The sequence below is a fragment of the Giraffa tippelskirchi genome, chromosome 7, assembly GCF_054371585.1.
Source record: "Giraffa tippelskirchi isolate mGirTip1 chromosome 7, T2T-mGirTip1v1.2.pri, whole genome shotgun sequence".
Classification (NCBI taxonomy): domain Eukaryota; kingdom Metazoa; phylum Chordata; class Mammalia; order Artiodactyla; family Giraffidae; genus Giraffa; species Giraffa tippelskirchi.
The window spans coordinates 78,456,210-78,479,807 of NC_137281.1; the positions used below are offsets into that span (position 1 = coordinate 78,456,210).

The 23,598-nt window shown below is 38.9% G+C and overlaps 1 protein-coding gene across 1 annotated transcript in view; it reads left to right on the top strand.

The window, feature by feature from the left end:
• Positions 1-23,598, top strand: part of ANKDD1A (ankyrin repeat and death domain containing 1A) — a 49,520-nt gene that overhangs the window by 670 nt on the left and 25,252 nt on the right.

The following is a 23,598-nucleotide window of genomic DNA, read 5'->3' on the forward strand; positions in this document are numbered from 1 at the left end:
CGCAGAGCAGCATCTAGAAGGATGTTCAGCAAAATATTAATGGTAATTTCTCTGGGTAGTACTTTTTTCTTTATGCCCTTCTGTCTTGGTGAATTTTTCTATGTATTACCTTTATATCAGGAAATGCAAGGAAGCTGCTTTTTATTTAGAAAAAAAATTGTTAGAGGACTCTTTTCTACTTGGTGGAAGGCAGGGAGTTAAATGCTAATGTTTTCAATTCTCTTCCCATTCTGTTCCTTAATGAATAGGAAGGTCTTATCAGTTTCTTGAAACTGATCAAGAAGATTGTCCTTCTTACTCGAAAATTGGAAATCATCACACATTAGGCAGCATTTCTAATGACATGGTGCCCTGCCCTACTTGAAGAGACCGATATGACAATAGACTCTTGGTGTCTGCTAGCTAGTGTCATTACTAGCTCAATTCTGACACTATCATTACCAGGAAGTCATAAACATGGTAGCAAAAAGTCAACTAAAGGGTCAGAAAAAAAAATGAAGTGAATAGAAACTAACTTCAAGACTCATTCACAACATTAAGGGAAATTGTGAGAGGGCAGGTGGAGAATCTTAATAGAGAAATGGAAATTATAAAAAAAACAACAAAATGGAAATTCTAGAACTGAAATTTACAGCAGCTTGAGGTTGACAGATTAAAGAGTCAAACCTTCCTTTTCTGTCATCATGACTTTTGTGCTCCCGGGAAATATTCTCACTTTTTCCGTACCACATAAGGCTTAGAGAACACTAGTTTCCTGCTGCTTGCCCTATTTGTACCCAAGAAGAGAAGCATGGGTTTCCTAGCCGCTCATATCCCTCAAATCTCTGAGAGATACAGAGCAACCTTATCTAGGAAACCCTTCGTTAACATCTAAGCTTACCCAGTTCTCCTGAACTTCACCTTCCCTCATTCACATCCCATGAAACTACTAGGGGAGAAATGGTGAAACTCTGCTCTTCCTTATCTCCTCTGATCTGGGTCTTGACTTTTAAAAGCCATAAGCTAAGAATTGACGCCTGTGTTCCGCTAAGACTGTCCTTTCTCTGAGGCAGTCAGCACAGAACTCCCTAGCTACTGCTAAAACCAGAGGATGGTCTGCAGTATCAGGAAGTACTGGGCAAAAAAATGAAAACAAACAAGCATGAGTTAATATGCCAAATTAATGCCTGGCTATATTTACATTCATGTAGGCCTGTGTGTGTAACCAGGGCTTGGTGGGACTTATTACATCCTCACAGGATTGAGAAACAACTTGATAAGTCTTTGCAAACCAGAGTCAATAAAAAGTGCTTCACAAATGGATGTGAGAAAACAACAGTTCTCTTGTCCTCAGGAAATATGAGAAAGGTAAATCCACAACTGTTTATTAGCACAAGGGGTTAGATTAAATGAGTCACTCCAATGATGTTAGGAAGTCAAATTACCTGTGATTCTAATTTCCTTTTTAAGATTGATAGAGGAAAAAGAGTCTAATATAATCATGAACATTCTTTTACCAGAAAGCTTTCTATCTAGGAACAGAACCAACTATAAGGTAGAAAAGCACATATAACACAAGAGTAAGGCTATGGTTATTCACCTTGTTTGTATAAAGTATCAATTCATTATAGAGATTTTGGAAAAATAGAAGAAAAAAGTCATCCATGAGAGTATCCATCAAAACTGGCCACTCTTAACATTCTGATGTGTTTCTTTCAATTTTTCTGCTACGTACATCTTTTTCCCCCTACTTGTGATATTATATGTAAATTTTTCTACACTTATTCTTAAAAACCCATGAAAGTATAGTGATACTGAGCATAAAACCAGAGAAAACCATAATTCAGAAAGGCACATGCACCTCAGTTTTTATCGCAGCACCATTTACAGTGGCCAGGACACGGCAAAAACCTAAATGTTCATCAACAGAGGAGTGGGTAAAGAAGATGTGGTGCATATGTACAAGGGAATATTACTCAGCCATAAAAAGGAATGAAACTGGGTCATTTGTGGAGACGTGGATGGACCTAGAGACTGTCAAACAGAGTGAAGTAAGTCAGAAAGAGAAAAACAAATATTGTATATAGACGCACACATGTGGAATCTGCAAACATTGGTATAGATGATCTTATTTACAAAGCAGAAATAGAGATATGGATGTAGAGAACAGATGTATGGATACCAAGGGGAAAAGGGAAGTGCGATGAATTGAGGGATTGGGGTTGATACTATGTATAAAAGAGATTAGTAAGGAGAACCTACTGTACTGCACAGGGAACTCTACTCAGTGCTCTGTGGTGACTTAAATGGGAAGAAAATCCAAAAAGAGGGGATCTATGTATACATATAGCTGATCCACTTTGCTGTACAGTAGAAACTAATACAATGTTGTAAAGCAACTATACTCCAATACATTTTTTTAAAGTATAATGAATACCTTATACTGAAATATGTATTCAGTTCAGTTCAGTTGCTCAGTCATGTCCTACTCTTTGCAACCCCATGGACTGCAGCACACCAGGCTTCCCTGTCTGTCACCAACTCCTGGAGCTTGCTCAAACTCATGTCCATCGAGTTGGTGATGCCATCCAACCATCTCATCCTCTGTCGTCCCCTTCTCCTCCCTTCTTCAATCTTTCCCAGCATCAAGGTCTTTTCCAATGTGTCAGTTCTTCGCATCAGGTGGCCAAAGTATTGAAGCTTCAGCTTCAGCATGAGTCCTTCCAATGAATATTCAGGACTGATTTCCTTTAGCATTGACTGGATTGATCTCCTTCCTGTCCAAGGGACTCTCAAGAGTCTTCTCCAACACCACAGTTCAAAAGCATCAATTCTTTGGCACTCAGCCACCAGGGAGGCCCAACGGCTTATTATATTCCCTAAACTGTTAAAGGCTTAGTACACATTACCTCATTACTTTTTCTATCAATTCTATAGGAAAGATCAGAGATATCCTCCTCTTACAGATGATCAAACTGAAAGGATACATGCTTGAAGTTCTATGTATAAGAAAGTTCCTTTCATTATTATTTGTATGTTTTTCTTAGGAACTAGCCTCAATGTCAAGGAAAAGAGACATATAAATATATTAGATGTATCTGTTCAACGGAATATTTTGCAACTAAAACAAACTAAGACCTTGCAACTCCCCGCTACCCCTGCCCCTGATTTTCTACTTTTCATTCTCTCCAGTATCACATCAAATCCAAGAGAAATAGGAGGGAGAAGAGTACTGACTTAAGAAAGACAGCAGATAAAAATGTGGTTAATTTTATCATGTGGGCATATATAGATATATAGACATATCCTACAATTTGATTTGATATTATTAAATATTGTCACATAGAGTGTGTTTTGTTATGATGATATCTGTGTGTCAAAGAGGAGTTCCACAGGCCATGGCTAAGTTCTATGGTTTCTCTTCTCCATAGCCCTACTGCCTTGTAACACACCATGTGATTTTGTTACTTTTTGTCATTTGCATGTTGACTATCTCCCTCTGAAAAAATTTCAGTTCCTAGAAGGAAGGGATCTTGGTCCCTTTAATTCAGTAATGCATCATCCCAGGAATTAGAACTGTGCCTGACATAGAGTAGTGAAAGTGAAAGTTGTTCAGTCGTGTCCGATTCTTTGCGACCCCATGTACTATACAGTCCATGGAATTCTCCAGGCCAGAACACTGGAGTGGGTTGCCTTTCCTTTCTCCAGGGGGTCTTCCCAACCCATGGATAGAACCCAGGTCTCTCACATTACAAGTAGGTTCTTTACCATCTGAGCCACCAGAGAAGCCCAATAATATTGGAGTGGGTAGCCTATCCCTTCTCCAGCGGATCTTCCTGACCCAGGAATTGAACTGGGGTCTCCTGCATTTCAGGCAGATTCTTTACCAACTGAGCTATCACTAAGTGTTTGATAAATATGTGTTGAATGAACAAAGAGTGGAGCAATGGACTGAGCTGGTGCTGCTGAGGGTTTAACCTGATGGGTGCAGAGAAGAGGTCACTGGCTTTTGCAGAAGGTACTCCATTGGTGACCCTGCTAAGAGCTCTTTTGGTGAAGTGGCAGGGACAAAACCTAATTAGAGAGGAGCTGGAGGAGAGAACTGATGATGAGAAAACACAGGAATGAAGATCACAGTATGGATGAGTTTTGGAGAACTATGGGGGGGTGCTGAGAAATTCAGTGGTAACAAGAGGGATCATGGAGTTCCCCTTATAAAATGGGCATTAGTGTATAGATGGAAATTGTCCTGTACAGAAGGAGAAAAGGATGATTCAAAAAAAATCAGTAATTGCCAGTGCAAACACCTTGAGAATTTTGACAAGTTGGGGGGGTGTCATAAAGGGGATCAGGTGCATTTCCTCCTGGATGAGTCAGTGTATGTGGGCACAGATGCAGGTATGTTGGCAGAATTGATGGAGAGGATAAGGAGGTTGTCCAAGAGAAAAGGAAGAAGGGACATGGGCAATTTCAAATAGAAACAGTGCATAATCACTTCCAGTAGTTGGAAAGTACGTTAACTGGGAAATCGTGGCCTTTTAGATCCAAATTAAGATAATCTGCCATGGAACTTGGCATTTATAAAGGCAGGCATATTTCGGTAAAAACTACATTTTATTGTGCTTCACATATACTGTGTTTTTTGTTTTTTGGTTTTTCTTTACAAATCAAAGTTCCATGGCAACCCTGAATCAACCAAGTCTACTGGCACTGTTTTTCCCACAGCATTTGATCTGTACCAACGTCTTGGTAATGCTCATAGTATTTCAAGCTTTTTCATTGTTATTTTATTTGTTATGGTGATGTGTGATCACTGATCTTTGCTGTTACTATTGTCATTGTTTGGGGTTGGTCCGAACTGCTCCCATATAAGAAAGTGAACTAAGTGGATCAAATGTTATGTTTGGACTGCTCCACTGACAGGCTGATACCTTATCTCTCTCCTTCTCCTCAGGCCTCCCATTCTGAGACACAGCATTATTGATGTTAAGCCAGTTACTAGCAATGGCCTGTCATGGCCTGTAGGTGTTCAAGTGAAAGGAAGAGCTGCAATTCTCTCAGTTTAAACAAAGCTTGGTGAGGAAGACATATCAAAAGCTGAGATAGGCTAAAGCTAGGTCTCTTGACCCAAACAGCCAAGTTGTGAAGGAAAAGTAAAACTTCTTAAGGAAGTTAAAAGTGCTACTTCAGTGAACACGTGAACAATAAAAAGCCAAACAGCGTTATTTGCTGATATGGAGACATTTTGCTGACTAAAATAGAAAATCAAAGCAACCACAACATTCTCTTAGGCCAAAGCCTAGTCCAGAAAAAGGACTAATTCTCTTCTGTGAAGGCTGAGAGAAGTGAGGAAACTGCAGAAGAAAAGTCTGAAGCTAACAGGGGTTGGTTCAGGAGATTTAAGGAAAGAAGCATCTCTATAACATAAAAGTACAAAGTAAAGCAGACCTAGCTAAGATCTGATAGAAGATCTAGCTAAGATCATTAATGAAGGTGGCTACACTAAACAGTGATTTTCAGTGTAGACAAAATAGCCTTCTATTGAAGGAAGATGCCATCCAGGACGTTCACATCTGGAGAGAAGTCAATGCCTAGTTTCAAAGCTTCAAAGGACAGGCTGAATTTTTAGGGGTTCGTGCCACTGGTGACTTTAGGTTGAAGTCAGTGCTCATTTACCATTCCAGAAATACTAGGGATTTTTCCCAAGAATTTCCGTAAGAATTCTTAAGAATCCGTAATAATTGTGTACTCTGCCTGTGCTCTATAAATGGAACAATAAATTATAGAAGCAGCACATCTGTTTGCAACATGGTTTATTTTAAGAACATTTGTGATTCATGGGAAGAGGTCAAAATATCAACCTTAACAGAAGTTTGGAAGAAATTGATTCCAACCCTCATGGATGATTTTGAGGAAAGCTTCCGTGGAGGAAGTGACTACAGATATAGGGAAATAGCAAGAGAACTAGAATTGGAAGCGGAGCCTGAAGATGTGACTGAACTGCTGCAATCTCATGATAATAACCAACAAGGACATACTGTATAGCACTGAGAACACTGCTCAATACTTTGTAACAGACTAAATGGGAAAAGAATTTGAAAGAGAATAGATGCATGTATATGTATAGCTGAATCACTTTGCTGTACGCCTGAAACTAACACAATATTGTTAATCGACTATGTGCTGCTGTGCTTAGCCGGTCAGTCATGTCCAACTCTTTGTGACCCCATGGACTGTAGCCCCCCAGGATCCTCTGTCCATGGGATTCTCCAGGCAAGAATACTGGAGTGGGTTGTCATTCCCTTCTCCAGGGAATCTTCCCAATCCAAGGATCGAACCCAGGTCTCCCGCATTTCAGGTGGATTTTTACTCTCTGTGCTACCACTATACCCAATATAAAATAAAAAGGTAAAAAAAAAAAACAAAAAAACACCTGAATGGATAAGGAGTTGCTTCTTATGAATGAGCAAAGAAAGTGGTTTCTTGAGATGTAACCTGCTCCTGGTAAGATTCTGTGAAGATAGTTGAAATGGTAACAAAGGATGTAGAATATTGCCTAATTTTAGTTAAGCAGAATCTGAGATAATTGATTCCAGTTTTGAAAGAAATTCTGCTGTGAATAAAATGCTATCAGCCCTACATACTACAAGGAAGTCATTTGTGAAAAGAAGAGTCCATCAGTATGGCAAACTTCACTGTTGTCTTATTTTTAAAAATGCCACAGCCAACCCAACCTTAGCAACCACTACCATAATCAGTCATCAGCCATCAACATCAGGTCGAGAGCCTCCAGCAGCAAAAACAGTGTGACTTGCTGAAGGCTCCATGATGGCTAGCACTTTTTTTTTTTTTTTAGCAATAAAGTAGTTTTAAATAAAGTTATATACACTTTTTTAGACGTAATACTATTTCACATTTAATAGAGTATAAAATAGTATAGACATAACTTTTATCTGCACTGGGAAATAAAAAAAACTATGTGACTAGCTTGAATGACTGTAGGTTAGGAGTCTTCTGACAGGTTTTCCAGCCTCTAGCCCTGTTCACCCCTGTTCAGTTATTTATATTACGGCCTGAGTGATCATTGCAAAAAGGAGACGTGATCATGATGCTCCCCTGTTTATAACTAGTCAGTGTTTCCCCACTGCCTTCAGATTAAAGTCTAAATTCTCCCACTTGGCATAGAATACCTACCATGACCTGGCTCCTGCCAACCCTCCCTGAAGACAATGACAATGGGAGAGATAAAAACAATAAAAGTTTAAAAACTGGAAAAAAAGTGAACAAACTACTGATTTGGTAGGCCAGGGATGAATACTTTTTATGGTCATGAATTGTTAAGTTGAAAATTAAAAAGCAAGAAGTTGTTTATATTAGACAAAAACACACGGAGATATGTATAATAAAGATTTCACCTAAACTGATGATAGAAAAGAACATCAGTAAAAAAATATTAAGCATAAATTGAGGAGTGGGATGGTGTCCAGAGGCGGGAATATTATCTGTACATCTAAGTTCAAAAAATAGGGAACCCAGCCACTGCCCAAAGTTGCAACAATTTGAACAAAAAAGAAGGAAAATATTTAACAGATTTGAATCAAACTGAATTATAAAAATTCATGTGTCTATATAAAGATCAAGATAGAAAGAACTCATACGTCACCATTGAGATGGCTTGTAAATTGACTTTTTACTTTGACAATTAGTAGCTAAAGAGAAAGAAGTAAGCATTTATACACTCTTTCCTATAAGAAATAGATCAACTGGGGCTATTTGGCTATATAGCCAATAAGGGAACGTGCTTGAGCTTCCCTGATTCAGACTGTAAAGAATCCACCTGCAATGCGGGGGACCTGGGTTCGATACTTGGGTTGGGAAGATCCCCTGGAGGAGAGCATGGCAACTCCCTCCAGTATTCTTGCCTGGAGAATTCCATGGACAGCGAAGCCTGGCGGGCTACAGTCCATGGGGTCGCAAAGAGTTGGACGCTACTGGGCGACTAAGTTGCTTGCAATTCTAAGACCCTTGACTACAGCGAGCTAGCTGGGTTTGGAGAGAATGTATTTCAAGTACTTCTGCTCCCTCTAGAGGAGAAATGTAAATAAATCAGGTCTGTCAGATTTTTTTTTTTAATAAATTTATTTATTTTAGTTGGGGGCTAATTACTTTACAATATTGTAATAGTTTTTGCCATACATTGACATGAATCAGCCATGGGTTTACATGTGTTCCCCTTCCTGGACCCCCCACCCACCTCCCTCCCCATCCCATCCCTCTGGGTCATTCCATTGCCCCGGCCCTGAGCCCTTGTCTCATGCATCGAACATGGAATGGTGTTCTGTTTCACATATGATAATATACATGTTTCAATGCTATTCTCCCAGAACGTCCCACCCTCACCTTCTCCCTCAGAGTCCATAAAATTGTTCTATGCATCTGTGTCTCTTATTCTGTCTCGCATATAGGGTTATCGTTACCATCCTTCAAATTCCATATATATGCATTAGTATACTGTACTGTTGTTTTTCTTTCTGGCTTACTTCACTCTGTATAATTGGCTCCAGTTTCATCCATCTCAGTAGACAGATTTTGTTAAGAGTTTTGAAGTTAAATTTTAGTGTCATTTAAAAGAGAGAACTCATTTGGAAGTAGTGAGGAAAATCTAGCTTTAATTAATTATAATTTTTAATTTAAAAGTAACAATTTTCCATAATCATATCACTTTAATATGAGTCCTGTTTCTAATCTGAAATATGTCCCTCCAGTTTAGTCTTCTGTACAGTATTACACGGGGCTTCCCAGGTGGCGCTAGTGGTAAAGAACCCACCTGCCAATACAGGAAACATAAGAGACGCGGGTTCAACCCTGGGTTGGGAAGATCCCTTGGAGGAGGGCATGGCAACACACTCCAGTATTCTTGTCTGGAGAATTCCACAGACAGAGGATCCTGGGGAACTACAGTCCATGGTCATAAAGAGTCAGACAAGAATAATAAAGATATTAACCCTTGGAGATTATTCCCCAGGACTGTCTGCTCTCTTATTTTAACTTTTTTTTTTTTTTACATAGAGAGCAGCATATAAACTGTAACTGTAAATACTTTACAAAGCCAAACACATATCTGGGCTTTTAATTAGGTTACATGATGGCCATTGGAGATAATAAAAAGATAAGACATGCTTGGTTTTCTCTAAAGACTAATTAGGGCTTAGATTCAGTTCAGTTCAGTTCAGTCGCTCAGTCATGTCCAACTCTTTGCGACCCCATGAATCACAGCACGCCATGCCTCCCTGTCCATCACCAACTCTCTGAGTTTACCCAAACCCATGTCCATCGAGTTAGTGATGCCATCCAACCATCTCATCCTCTGTCGTCCCCTTCTCCTCCTGTCCCCAATCCTTCCCAGCATCAGGGTCTTTTCCAATGAGTCAACTCTTCGCATGAGGTGGTCAAAGTATTGGAGTTTCAGCTTCAACATCAGTCCTTCCAATGAACACCCAGGACTGATTTCCTTTAGGATGGACTGGTTGGATCTCCCTGCAGTCCAAGGGACTCTCAAGAGTCTTCTCCAACACCACAGTTCAAAAGCATCAATTCTTCGGCGCTCAGCTTTCTTCACCGTCCAACTCTCACATCCATACATGACCACTGGAAAAACCACAGCCTTGACTAGACGGACCTTTGTTGGCAAAGTAATGTCTCTGCTTTTAAATATGCTATCTAGGTTGGTCATAACCTTCCTTCCAAGGAGTAAGCGTCTTTTAATTTGATGGCTTAGATTAGTGTGTTCCAAATTGTTAAACAGTTACGCCTTCATTCTGTATTGATTAATCTTTCTCTTCCTCATTGATTTGAGATGCATTCTTTGTCATGTATATAGTAAGATCTATATTTGGACTTTTCATTAATTTAGCGTTTTCTTTGTCATACATCATATTGTTTTAATTACCATATCTTATATGATTAAAACATAATAGGATTGATCCTCTCACAATTAATTTTTGTTCAGCACTTTCTTCCCTTTTTATTCTCCAAGTGAACTTTAGGATCATTTTGTCAATGTGGGCAAAAATTACCGTTCTTTTAAAGAAGTAACTCAGAGCAGCAGACATTTTTATTAAACCTATAAATTAATTATTTTCATATTCAGTCTTTCTAACTAGGAATATAACTAGGAAAATTAACTGGTCACTTTTTTAAGTCTTAATTTATGTTTTTAACATAATACACATTTTTTTCTTCATAACATCACTATGTGCCTTATTAAGACGATTCCCAGGCAATATGCATATTTTATTAGTTATTGCAAACAGGACTTTTATTTGGTTTGTTTTTGTAGAGCTTCTGGTACATAAAAATGTTATTGATTTATATTGCTTTTATATTAAGCCATACTTGTAAACTTTTATTCATTTTAATAGTTTATCAGATGATTCTTTTAATTTTATGTATATACAATATCAGTTTAGAATGATGCTTCTCTTTCATCTTAGAAAATTTGTGTGTAGAAAAGAGCTAACAAAATAGGCCTGAGTCTGCTATCATTACACAGACTTGCTTGCATAGTTGGCCCTTGGCTGGTTTCTGGAAACTTGGACTTTGGGAGGGTTTCCATCATTTTCTGGAGAAGGCAATGGCAACCCACTGCAGTACTCTTGCCTGGGAAATCCCATGGACGGAGGAGCCTGGTGGGCTACAGTCCATGGAGTCGCAAGGAGTCGGACACGACTGAGCGACTTCACTTTCACTTTTCACTTTCATGCATTGGAGAAGGAAATGGCAACCCACTCCAGTATTCTTGCCTAGAGAATCCCAGGGACAGAGGAGCCTGGTGGGCTGCCGTCTATGGGGTCGCACAGAGTCAGACACGACTGACACGACTTAGCAGCAGCAGCAGCCATCATTTTCTAAGTGATAAAGATGGTATAATATTTTTAGACTGTGCAAAAATATGGCTTCCTGGGGAGACCAGGAAAGCCGTTTTGCACCCGGCAGAATCAAAGGTTAGATTATTTTACTTCAGAGCTCCTTCAGTATATTTGGGGAAATTATAGATCGTCATGTTCCCATGCATGCATTACCTGAAGAGATCCAAAAGATCTTATCTTTAAGATATCTAGGCTTGATGTTTTAAAGCAGAGACATGGAAGAGAACAAGATGGCAGAGGAGTAGGTGGATGTGGGGTACATCTCTCCATGGATACATCAGGAATACAATTTCAGACATAGAAGTGCATGCAAAACACCAGCTGAGAGTGGACAGGAGTACCTGACCAGTGGAAAAGAATGTATAGAACCACGCAAAACTCAGTAAGAGAAAGCAACTAGGGGGAAAAACAGAAGTGTTTGTAGGACTGGACCTGCCCTGGGCGGGTAGGGGAACTGAAGCAGGGGTCCAATCCCCACATCGGGGCAATTGTCTGAGTCAGAAGAGAAACATCTAAGGCTGACAGTGAAACAGCTGCTCTGTGGCAGCCTAAATGGAAAGAGAATCAGACAGTCCTTGCAGCAGCCATACATACACCGGTTGGGAATGTGGGTCTCCTGGAAGGGGCAGTGGCTGGGAGTTGAAGTTTAGGAATTGTGGACCAATTCCTGGGCGAGGGCTGCTGTTGACTGTGGTGAGACGGATCAAGGGGATGTGAGAGAGGAGATTGTCCTGGGACATGCCAGTGGAGGAAAGCCAGGCAGCCATGGAAGCAAGGCGATACTGCTGAGTCACACATAAGAGGTGGAGCCATCACCATAGCCTCTCTCTCTCCACATGTCAGCATCAACAGCTGAACTATAGAGAGGCTGGCCCATCAAACACCTGAGGCACTGAACTACAGAGTAGGACCCCAATCAGGAGGGGCCCCTCTATGTCCCTGACCCACTGAACAGCTGAGAAGGACCCCTGGCAAGGGAGCCCTCTAAGTGCCTGAACGGGTGGAGTTACGGAGAAAGACTGACCAAAGAGACTTTTTGATCACCAGCTACAGAGGCTCGAAAAAAAGACTCTGATGGGGCCGTAACTCCTGCGGCAGAGGCAGTCCATGTCCCTGCACACTTGGTGCCGCCAGGGTCCCCGCAAGCCAAGCAGCTGCACCACCTTCATGCTCAATTCTCACAGGGGCAGAGCTGCCACAGGCAAAAAAAATCTCACGTCTATGGGCACAGAGTCACTGTCTGATTCTTTGCGACCCTGTAGACTGTGGCCTGCCAGGCTTCTCTGTCAGAGAGGGGGTTCCGCAGGCAAGAATACTGAAGTGTATTGGCCAATACTGGTTGCCATATCCTTCTAGAGCTCTGTATTTGCTACTACCCTAACTGCCAACCCCTCTGAGTACCTGGTGCTGCCAGAACCCCTGCGACCCAAGCAGCTGCACCACCTCCACATCTGGCCGTTACAGGGATAAAACCAAGCCCTCCAGGGCAGCCTCAGGAGCTAAACCCCAGTGGATGACCCACATGTAGAGGTGGAAATAAAACCACCACTGAAACCCAGAGGCAGTGTGGCTAAGGAAGAAGACTCAAAACCTTCCCACCTTAATCTGCTGTACAAGCTGCAGATTAAATCCACAGGATCAACTAAGCAGACTCTGTGACTATGAAATATATAAAAGGCCATTGAGAGCTCCCACAAAAGAAAACACACTAGCTCTGATAACTGTGGACATTGGAGGCAAGAACACACAGGAATAGGACAAGATTAGAATCTGAGCTGCCCTCACAGCAGGTCCAGAGATCAGTACAGTGTTGGAGGGCATCCTAGGGAGGTAAGGTGGGCTGTGATTCCCAATGCAGGAAAGAACTCTGACAGCAGTGACTCAAGAAAAACATTTATTATTCTTATTTTTTGACTTGTTCTGTAGATTCTTTTGGATTTTTTCCTTTTTCTTCCCCCATCTGTTGTAGTTGTTGATTTTATTGGCGCTAAGAAATCCAATTAAGCTTTTGAGCTTTATTTTTTTTTCCTCAGTCACATTTTTTCATTGTTGTCATAAACCTCTACCCTTACGTTGAGCTTTTGCAGTTATGTGGAGTTTCCCTCTTTTTTTCTTTTCTCTTTTCTTAATTTTAATTTTTTAAACCTATTTTTATTTTCTCTACATTTATTCCTTTATTTGCTTTTCCTACTGTTCTTTCCCCTTTGCAGTTAATCTTTAACGTACATAAATCTTCACCTACCTCTATTTAACTTTGCATATCTATTCTTTTTTCTTTTCTTTCTCTCCTTTCCTCTCAACATACTTGTTTTATTTTCATTGCTTTATTCCCCAGTTTGCACCTAGTTTTGTTTTCCAGTTTTTGCTTTAATTAGTTTTGTTCTGGTAGATATAATTTTTGGTTTCCTTTGTTCACCAGGTCAATCCATTGTACTTTATTTTTTTTGGACTGTTTTGATTATGCTTATGGGTGTGTATGTATATGTGTATATTCAGTCACACTTTCTATTGTTGTTACAAACCTCTGCCTGTACACTGGGCTTTTGCAGTTCTGTGGAGTTTTCCTTTTTTTTCCCCCTTTTTTCTTTCTTCTTCCAGTTTTTTCTCTTTTTTATAATTTTACTTTTTAATTTTTTAAACCTAATATATTTTCCTACATTTATTCCTTTGTTTGCCTTTCCTACTCTTCTTTTCCTCTTGCAGTTAATCTTAAACATATATAAATTTTCTTCACCTACCTCTATCTAACTTTGCATATCTATTCTTTCTTCCTTTTCTTTCTTTCCTTTCCTCTCAACATGTTTGTTAGTTTTGTTTCCATTGCTTTATTCCCCACTTGGCAACTTGTTTTAATTTTGTATTCCAGTTTGTGCTTAAGTTAGTTTTGTTCTTAACTGGTAAATATAATTTTTGATTTCCTTTGTTCACTGGCTCAACCTACTGTACTTTATTTTTGTTGGACTGTTTTCACTTTGCTCATGGGTGTATATGTGTATATTCCATTATTTTGATTGTTATTTGCCTGATTTTGTAACTGTCATTTGTCTGCAGTTCATCTATGGTTTCTCATTTTTGAATATTTATTTTATTCTCCCTTAATGCCATAGCAAACCACTAGTGGAATCTTCATTCCTGACCAGATATTAAACCCTGAGCCTTTGGAGTGGGAGCACTGATTCTAAGACCCTAGACTACCAGAGAACTAACCCTAGGGAGTATCAGATAGTGAGAACTCATACAAAGGAAACACCTGAATACAAGACCCGGGATAACCCAGCACCCTGTGCAGGACGCCTCATCTAAACAGCAAACAAAACAAAAATACAAACCCAATCATCAGCAGAGAGGATTACCACCTTACTCAGCCTGCCCATCAGAGGAAAAACAAACAAACAAAAACTCAGCACAAACCTCACCCTATATGAAGCTCACACAAACCACTGGACCAACCTTAGGAGGGCAGAAACCAAAAGGAAGAAAGAATTCAACCTTCTTCAAGGAAAGAATTCAATTTTCCTTGAAGCCTGGGAAAAGAAAACCTCAAATACAATAACTTAAAAAAAAAAAAGAAAAGGCAGAGAAATACTGCACAAATGAAGGAACAAACTAGAAACACAGAAGTCCAAATAAATGAAGAGGAAATAGGAAAATTACCTGAAAAAGAATTCAAAATAATGATAGTAAAGATGATCAAAAACCTTGAAAACAAAATGGAGGAAATGTAAGAATCAATTAACAAAGACCTAGAAGAATTAAAGAATAAGCATACACAGGCAAACAACACAATTACTGAAATTAAAAATACTCTAGAAGGAATCAATAGTAGAATATCTGAAGCAGAAGAATGAATTAGTGGGCTGGAAGATAAAATGTTAGAAATAACTTCTGAAGAACAGAATAAAGTAAAAAGAATGGTAAGAGCTGAGGAAAGTCTCAGAGACCTCTGAGACTTTGATATTTGACCATATCAAATGCACCAACATTTGAATTCTACGGGTCCCAGAAGAAGAGAAAAAGAAAGGGTATGAGAAAATTTTTGAAGAGATTATAGCTGAAAATTTCCCCAACATGGAAAAGGAAAAAGCCAGTCAAGTCCAAGAGGCACAAAGAGTCCCATACAGGATAAACCCAAGGAGAAACACTCCAATACACATACTAATCAAACTAACAAGGACTAAACACAAAGAAAGAATATTAAAAGCAGCAAGGGAGAAGCAACAAGTAACATAAAAGGGAAACCCCATATGCTTAACAACTGATCTTCAGCAGAAACTCTGCAGGCCAGAAGGAAATGGCAGGATATATTTAAGGTACTGAAAGGGAAAATCTACAACCAAGATTACTGTACCCGGCAAGGATCTCATTCAAAATTGATGGAGAAATCAAAAGCTTTTCAGACAAGCAAAAGTTAAGAGAATTCAGAACCAGCAAACCAGCTTTACAACAAATGTTAAATGGACTTATATAGTCAAGAAACACAACAGAAGAAAAAAGATCTACAAAATCAACCCCAAACAATTAAGAAAATGGCAATAGGAACATATATATATATATATCAATAATTACTTTAAATGTAAATGGATTAAATGCCCCAACAAGAAGACATAGACAGGTTGAATGGACACAAAAACAAGACCCATATATATGCTGTCTACAAGAAACCCACTTCAGACCTCAAGACACACATAGACTGAAAGTGAGAGGATGGAAAAATATATTCCATGCAAATGGGAAGCAAAAGAAAGCTGGAGTAGCAATCCTCATATCAGACAAATGAGACCTTAAAATAAAGAAGATTACAAGAGATAAGGAAGGACACTACATAATGATCAAGGGATCAGTCTAAGAGGAAGACCTAACAATTGTAAATATCTATTGCACCCAACATAGGAGCACCTCAATACATAAGACAAACACTAACAGACATACAAGGAGAAATTAAAAGTAACACAATAATAGAAGACTTTGACACCCCACTCACACCAATGGACAGATCATCAAAACAGAAAATTAATAAGGAAACACAAGTCTTAAATGATACATTAGATGAGATGGATCTCATTGATATCTTCAGGACATTTCATCCAAATGCAAAAGAATACACCTTCTTCTCAAGTGCACATGGAACATTCTCCAGGATAGACCACATCTTGGTTCACAAATCAAACCTCAGTAAATTTAAGAAAATTGAAATCATATCAAGCATCTTCTCTGACCACAATGCTATGAAACTAGATATCAATTACAAGAAAAAAACTGTAAGAAACACAAACACATGGAGATTAAACAACATGTTTCTAAATAACCAACAGGTTACTTGAGAAATCAAAAGGGAAATCAAAAAATTTCCAGAAACAAATGACAATGAAAATATGACAACTCAAAACCTACAGGATGCAGCAAAAGCAGTTCTAAGAGGGAAACTGATAGCAATACAATCTTACTTCAAGAAACAAGAAAAACATTGAATAAACAATCTAACTTTTCACCTAAACCAACTGGAAAAAGAAGAACAAAAAACCCCCAAAATTAGTAGAAGGAAAGTAATCATAAAGATTCAAGCAGAAATAAATGAAAAAGAAATGAAAGAAACAATGGTAAAGATTAATAAAACTAAAAGCTTGTCCTTTGAGAAGATAAACAAAATTGACAAACCTTTAGCCAGACTCATCAAGATAAAAAGGGAGAAGAATCAAATCAACAAAATTAGAAATGAAAAAGGAGAGGTTACAACAGACAATGCAGAAATACAAAGGATTATGAGACAATTATGAACAACCATATGGCAATAAAATAGATAACCTGGAAGAAATGGACAGATTCTTAAAAAAGTTCAATCTTCCAAGAATGAACCAGGAAGAAATAGAAATTATGAACAACCCAACTACAAACACTGCAATTGAAGCTGTGATCAAAAATCTCCCAAAAAACAAAAGCCCAGGACCAGATGGCTTCACAAGAGAATTCTATCAAACATTTAGAGAAGAGCTAATGCTTTTCCTTCTAAAACTCTTTCAAAAAATTGCAGAGGAAGGAACACTTCCAAATTCATTCTAGAAGGCCACCATCACCCTGATACCAAAACCAGACAAAGACAACACAAAAAAAGAAAACTACAGGCCAATATCACTAATGAACATAAATGCAAAAATCCTCAACAAAATTTTAGTGAACAGAATTCAGCAGCACATCAAAAAGCTCATACACCATGATCAAGTTGGGTTTATTCCAGGGATGCAAGGATTCTTCAATATGTGAAAATCAATGTGATACACCATATTAACAAATTGAAAGATAAAAATCATATGACCGTCTCAATAGATACAGAAAAAGCCTTTGACAAAATTCAGCATCTATTTATGATTAAAACTCTTCAAAAAATGGGCATAGAAGGAACCTACCTCAACATAGTAAAGGCCATATATGATAAGCCTACAGCAAACATTATTCTCAATGGTGAAAAACTGAAAGCATTCCCCCTAAGATCAGGAACAAGAGAAGGGTGTCCATTTTCACCACTATTATTCAACATAGTTCTGGAAGTCCTAGCTATAGCAATCAGAGAAGAAAAAGAAATAAAAGGAATCCAGATCAGAAAAGAAGAAGTAAAGCTCTCACTGTTTGCAGATGACATGATACTATACATCAGTTCAGTTCAGTCGCTCAGTCGTGTCCGACTCTTTGCGACCCCATGAATTGCAGCACGCCAGGCCTCCCTGTCCATCACCAACTCCCGGAGTCTACCCAAACCCGTGTTCATCGAGTCGGTGATGCCATCCAACCATCTCATCCTCTGTTGTCCCCTTCTCCTCCCGCCCCCAATCCTACCCAGCATTAGGGTCTTTTCCAATGAGTCAACTCTTCGCATGAGGTGGCCAAAGTATTGGAGTTTCAGCTTCAACATCAGACCTTCCAATGAACACCCAGGATTGATCTCTTTTAGGATGGATTGATTGGATCTCCTTGCAGTCCAAGGGACTCTCAAGAGTCTTCTCCAACACCACAGCTCAAAAGCATCAATTCTGCGGCGCTCAGCGTTCACCGTCCAACTCTCACATCCATACATGACCACTGGAAAAACCATAGCCTTGACTAGACGGACTTTTGTTGGCAAAGTAATGTCTCTGCTTTTAAATATGCCATCTAGGTTGGCCATAACCTTCCTTCCAAGGAGTAAGCGTCTCTTAATTTCATGGCTGCAGTCACCATCAGCAGTGATTCTGGAGCCCCAAAAAATAAAGTCTGACACTGTTTCCACTGTTTCCCCATCTATTTCCCATGGAGTGATGGGGCCAGATGCCATGATCTTAGTTTTCTGAACGTTGAGCTTTAAGCCAACTTTTTCACTCTCCTACTTCACCTTCATCAAGAGGCTCTTTAGTTCTTCTTCACTCTCTGCCATAAGGGTGGTGTCATCTGCATATCTGAGGTTATTGATATTTCTCCTGGCAATCTTGATTCCAGCTTGTGTTTCTTCCAGCCCAGCGTTTCTCATGATGGACTCTGCATATAAGTTAAATAAGCAGGGTGACAATATACAGCCTTGACACACTCCTTTTCCTATTTGGAACCAGTCTGTTGTTCCATGTCCAGTTCTAACTGTTGCTTCCTGACCTGCATACAGGTTTCTCAAGAGACAGGTCAGATGGTCTGGTATTCCCATCTCTTTCAGAATTTTCCACAGTTTATTGTGATCCACACAGTCAAAGGCTTTGGCATAGTCAATAAAGCAGAAATAGATGTTTTTCTGGAACTCTCTTGCTTTTTCGATGATCCAGCGGATATTGGCAATTTGATCTCTGGTTCCTCTGCCTTTTCTAAAACCAGCTTGAACATCTGGAAGTTCACGGTTCACGTATTGCTGAAGCCTGGCTTGGAGAATTTTGAGCATTACTTTACTAGCATGTGAGATGAGTGCAATTGTGCGGTAGTTTGAGCATTCTTTGGCATTGCCTTTCTTTGGGATTGGAACGAAAACTGTACATAGAAAACCCTAAAGATAGTATCAGAAAGCTACTAGAGCTAATCAGTGAATTTAGCAAAATTGCAGGATACAAAATCAATACACAGAAATCACTTGCATTTCTATATACTAACAATGAAAAATCAGAAAGAGAAATTAAGGAATCAATCCCATTCACCACTGCAACAAAAAGAATTAAATATCTAAGAATAAATTTACCTAAGGAGACAAAAGAACTGTACACAGAAAATTATAAGACACTAATGAAAGAAATCAAAGACAACATAAACAATCGGAGAGATATTCCATGTTCCTGGGTAGGAAGAATCAATATTGTGAAAATGACTATACTACCAAATGCAATCTACAGATTCAATGTAATCACTATCAAATTACCAATGGCATTTTTCACAGAACTAGAACCAAAAATTTCACAGGTCAGATGGAAATGCAAAAGACCCCGAATAGCCAAAGCAGTCTTGAGAAAGAAGAATGGAGCTGGAAGAATCAACCTTCCTGACTTCAGGTTACACTACAAAGCTACAGTCATCAAGACAGTATGGTACTGGCACAAAAACAGAAATATAGACCAATGGAACAAGATAGAAAACCCAGAAATAAACCCATGCACCTATGGGTACCTTGTTTTTGACAAAGGAGTTAAGAATATACAATAGGGCAAAGACAGTCTCTTCAATAAATGGTGCTGGGAAAACTGGACAGCTACGTGTGAAAGAATGAAATTAGAACACTTCCTAACACTGTACACAAAGATAAACTCAAAATGGATTACAGACCTAAATGTAAAACCAGAAACTATAAAACTCTTAGAGGAAAACATAGGCAGAACACTCAGTGACATAAATCAAAGCAAGATCCTCTATGACCCACCTCCTAGAGTAACAGAAATAAAAACAAAAGTAAACAAGTGGGACCTGATTAAACTTAAAAGCTTTTGCACAGCAAAGGAAACTATAAGCAAGGTGAAAAGACAACCCTCAGAATGGAAGAAAATAATAGCAAATGAAACAACTGACAAAGGCTTAATTTTCAAAATATATAAGCAGCTCATACAACTCAATAAAAGAAAAACAAACAACCCAATCAAAAAGTGGGAAAAGGACCTAAACAGACATTTCTCCAAAGAAGACATACAGATGGCTAACAAACACATGAAAAGATGCTCAACATCGCTCATTATTAGAGAAATGCAAATCAAAACCACAATGAGATATCACCTCACACCGGTCAGAATGGCCATCACCAAAAGTCTACAAACAATAAATGCTGGAAAGGGTGTGGAGAAAAGGGAACCCTCTTGTACTATTGGTGGGAATGTAAATTGATACAGCTACTATGGAAGATGGTATGGAGATTCCTTTAAAAACTAGGAATAAAACCACCATATGACCCAGCAATCACACTCCTAGGCATATACCCTGACACCAAAAATGAAAGAGACACATGTATCCCATTGTTCACTGCAGCACTATTTACAATAGCTAGAACATGGAAGCAACATAGATGTCCATCAACAGATGAATGGATAAAGAAGTTGTGGTATATATACACAATGGAATATTACTCAACCATAAAAAGAAACCCATTTGAGTCAGTTCTAATGAGGTGGATGAACCTAGAACCTATTATACAGAGTGAAGTGAGTCAGAATGGGAAAGATAAATACTGTATTCTAACACATATATATGGAATCTAGAAAAATGGTACTGAAGAATTTATTTACAGGGCAACAATGGAGAAACAGACATAGAGAATAGACTTATGCACATGGGGAGAGGGGAGGAGAGGGTGAGATGTATGTAAAGAGTAACATGGAAACTTACCATATGTAAAATAAACTACGTATAAAATAAATATAAATATAAACATAAACTATGTATAAAATAAAATGAAATATGTAAAACTTACCATATATAAAATAAATAGCCAACGGGAATTTGCTGTATGGCTCAGGAGACTCCAACAGGGGCTCTGTATCAACCTAGAGGGTTGGGATGGGGAGGGAGATGGGAGGGAGTTTCAAAAGGGAGGGGGTATATGTATGTATGTATATGTATAAAGTGAAGTCGCTCAATTGTGTCTAACTAACTCTTTGCGACCCCATGGACTGTAGCCTACCAGGTTCCCCCATCCATGGGATTTTCCAGGCAAGAGTACTGGAGTGGGGTGCCATTTCCTTCTCCAGGGGATCTTCCCGACCCAGGGATCAAACCGGAGTCTCTTACATCTCCTGCATTGGCAGGCGGGTTTTTTACCACTAGCACCACCTGGGAGGCCCCTTTGGACCCCCTAACTTATCTGGTTTCATCTCCTGTACCCTCCCTCCCTGGGGCTCTGGAAAGTGGATTATGAAAACTACTGGTGCCTAGTATCTTTCTACAACTGCAAATTTTATCAGTGTCATATCTCTGTCATCTTTAATTTCATTCCATGTTATTTTCCCAGTTAGCTAAATTTGTCTCTCCTACCTCTCCTCCCTCCCCAAAGACTCCGCTTTTGGCTCACTTATATTTTCTATCGTTCTTTCATTTGTTTGTCTTTATCATTTTAAATCCCATTTTGTTTAGGAATTGTGTTCTTTTTATTAAATTGTAAATAATGTAATTTCTTTTCATAATAAAAATATTTGCTGTTATAGCTTTCCCTCTAAAATACAGGCTCCTGTACTCTTTTTTACATTCACTGGTTTGCTTTAATTATTTACCCAAACAATTTTAGTTATTTCATTTAAGAGATTCCCTCCCTGTTCCCACGGTTGTTTGATAGTCTGAAAACTTAAAAGAAGTCATATTTTGAGTAATGTAACAGACTAGACTGTTTAGACTAACTCTCCAGATGAAAGCAACTAAAAAATGTTGTTCAAAGATTACAAGTCTGAAAAGCATAAAAAAGATAAGATAGTAGGCATTTATCCAGCCAAAACCTGAATGAAAAGGGAATTTGGAGGGAAAGTAGAACACTGATGTTGTTTTTGCCTCTGAAGACATCTGCCAATTAAGGAAACTTGGTTATAATTGTTTAAGTCCTCTGATGGCCCATGAGTTAAGAAATTAAAGGCTTAGTTGTGCAAAAATGGAGAGCGTAAGAGGAAACTTTCCCCCCTAAGTCTAGGATCCCAAAGGGTTATTTCCTCAGGTTAAGAATGAACCAGAAGAAAACCTCTCACTATCAAAATCCTCTCACTATCAAATCCTCATCCCCAAGAGACAAGGGGAAAATAAAGTCCTTTGATGCTGAACAGTGCAGAGGGAGTAAAGAAAAGAAAAATCCTGCCCCCAGGAAGTTAAAACCTGGTGGAGATTGCGAGTTCACATTTCCTGGTTTGTCCAAAAAAGTGTTATGCTGTGAACTGGTCTAAAGTAGTCCTAGACTGACTCTAGGTGTCCGGCAAATACAAATCCTCTCTGGAGAAAGGCACCATCATCCTAGGAAAGGATGAATTTTTTTGATAACAGTTCAACTGGAGACAACTGGTTATTTACGTGGTAAAAATACAAAATTGACTATATCACACCATACACAAAATAATTATAGGTGGGTTAAAACCCAAGAGTGAAGGCAAAGCTATAAAGCTTTTATAAAATAATGTGGAATAATTTCAGCTTAGGAAAAAAATTTCTCAAACAGGACATAAAAAGCTTAACCATAAAATAAAAGCTTAATAAATTAGATTTCTATAAATAAAACTTCTATTCATTAAAAGTCATCATAAATAGACTGAAAAGACAGGTTACAGAATGGGAAAATATTTTTGCAACACATATAACTAAAGTAACAGTGGATAGGACATTTACAAATTGGTAGGAAAAGACAGACATCACATGGCAAACCTAGGCAAAAGACTTGAACAAAAGTTTTATAAAAAGAGAATTTCCAAACTGCCAATAAATATATGGCAAGGCATACGGCATCATTAATAACAAGGAAAACACATTATAAACCTCAGTGAGATACCGTTACAAAGGTACCAGAATGGCTAAAATAAAAAGTCCAAAATTACAAATGGAATGATGGGAGCTACCAAACAGTGATAGTGGTAGTCTAAGGTGGTAGTGTAAATTGGAAAACAATTTTTATAATATAATGAAATAGAAGATGCACATACTCTACAATCCCAAAATTCCACTCCTAGGCATATGCCTTAGATATACTCTTTTCATGTCTGACGTGTCTGACATTGGCAGCATATGATATAGTCATACAATAGAACATTATTTGGCATAGATATCATATGAACTGCAGCTATATAGTGAGGTGAATCTCAAACATACTATGTAGTGGAAACTCCCCAGATTCCTCTTTCCAGGCCAGGGTACCCACTGGTCTCTGCTCTGGAAAATTGTCCCCTCTTTTAAAAAATTGTTATTTATTTGTTTATGGCTGTGCTGGGTCTTCGTTGCTACACAGGCTTTTCTCTAGTTGTGCGAGTAGGGGCTTCTTTCTGCTTGCAGTGCGCAGGCTTCTCATTTCTATGGCTTCTCTTGTTGCAGAGCACAGGCTCTAGGGCACATGGGCTTCAGTAGTTGCCAAACGTGGGCTCAATATTTGCAGCTCCTGGGATCTAGAGCACAGGCTCAATAGTTGTGGTGCATGGTCTTAGTTGCTCCGTGGCATGTGGGATCTTCCCAAATTAGAGATTGAACCCCTGTCTCCTGCATTGGCAGGCAGGTTCTTTACCACTGAGCCACCAGAGAAGCCCCTGTAAAG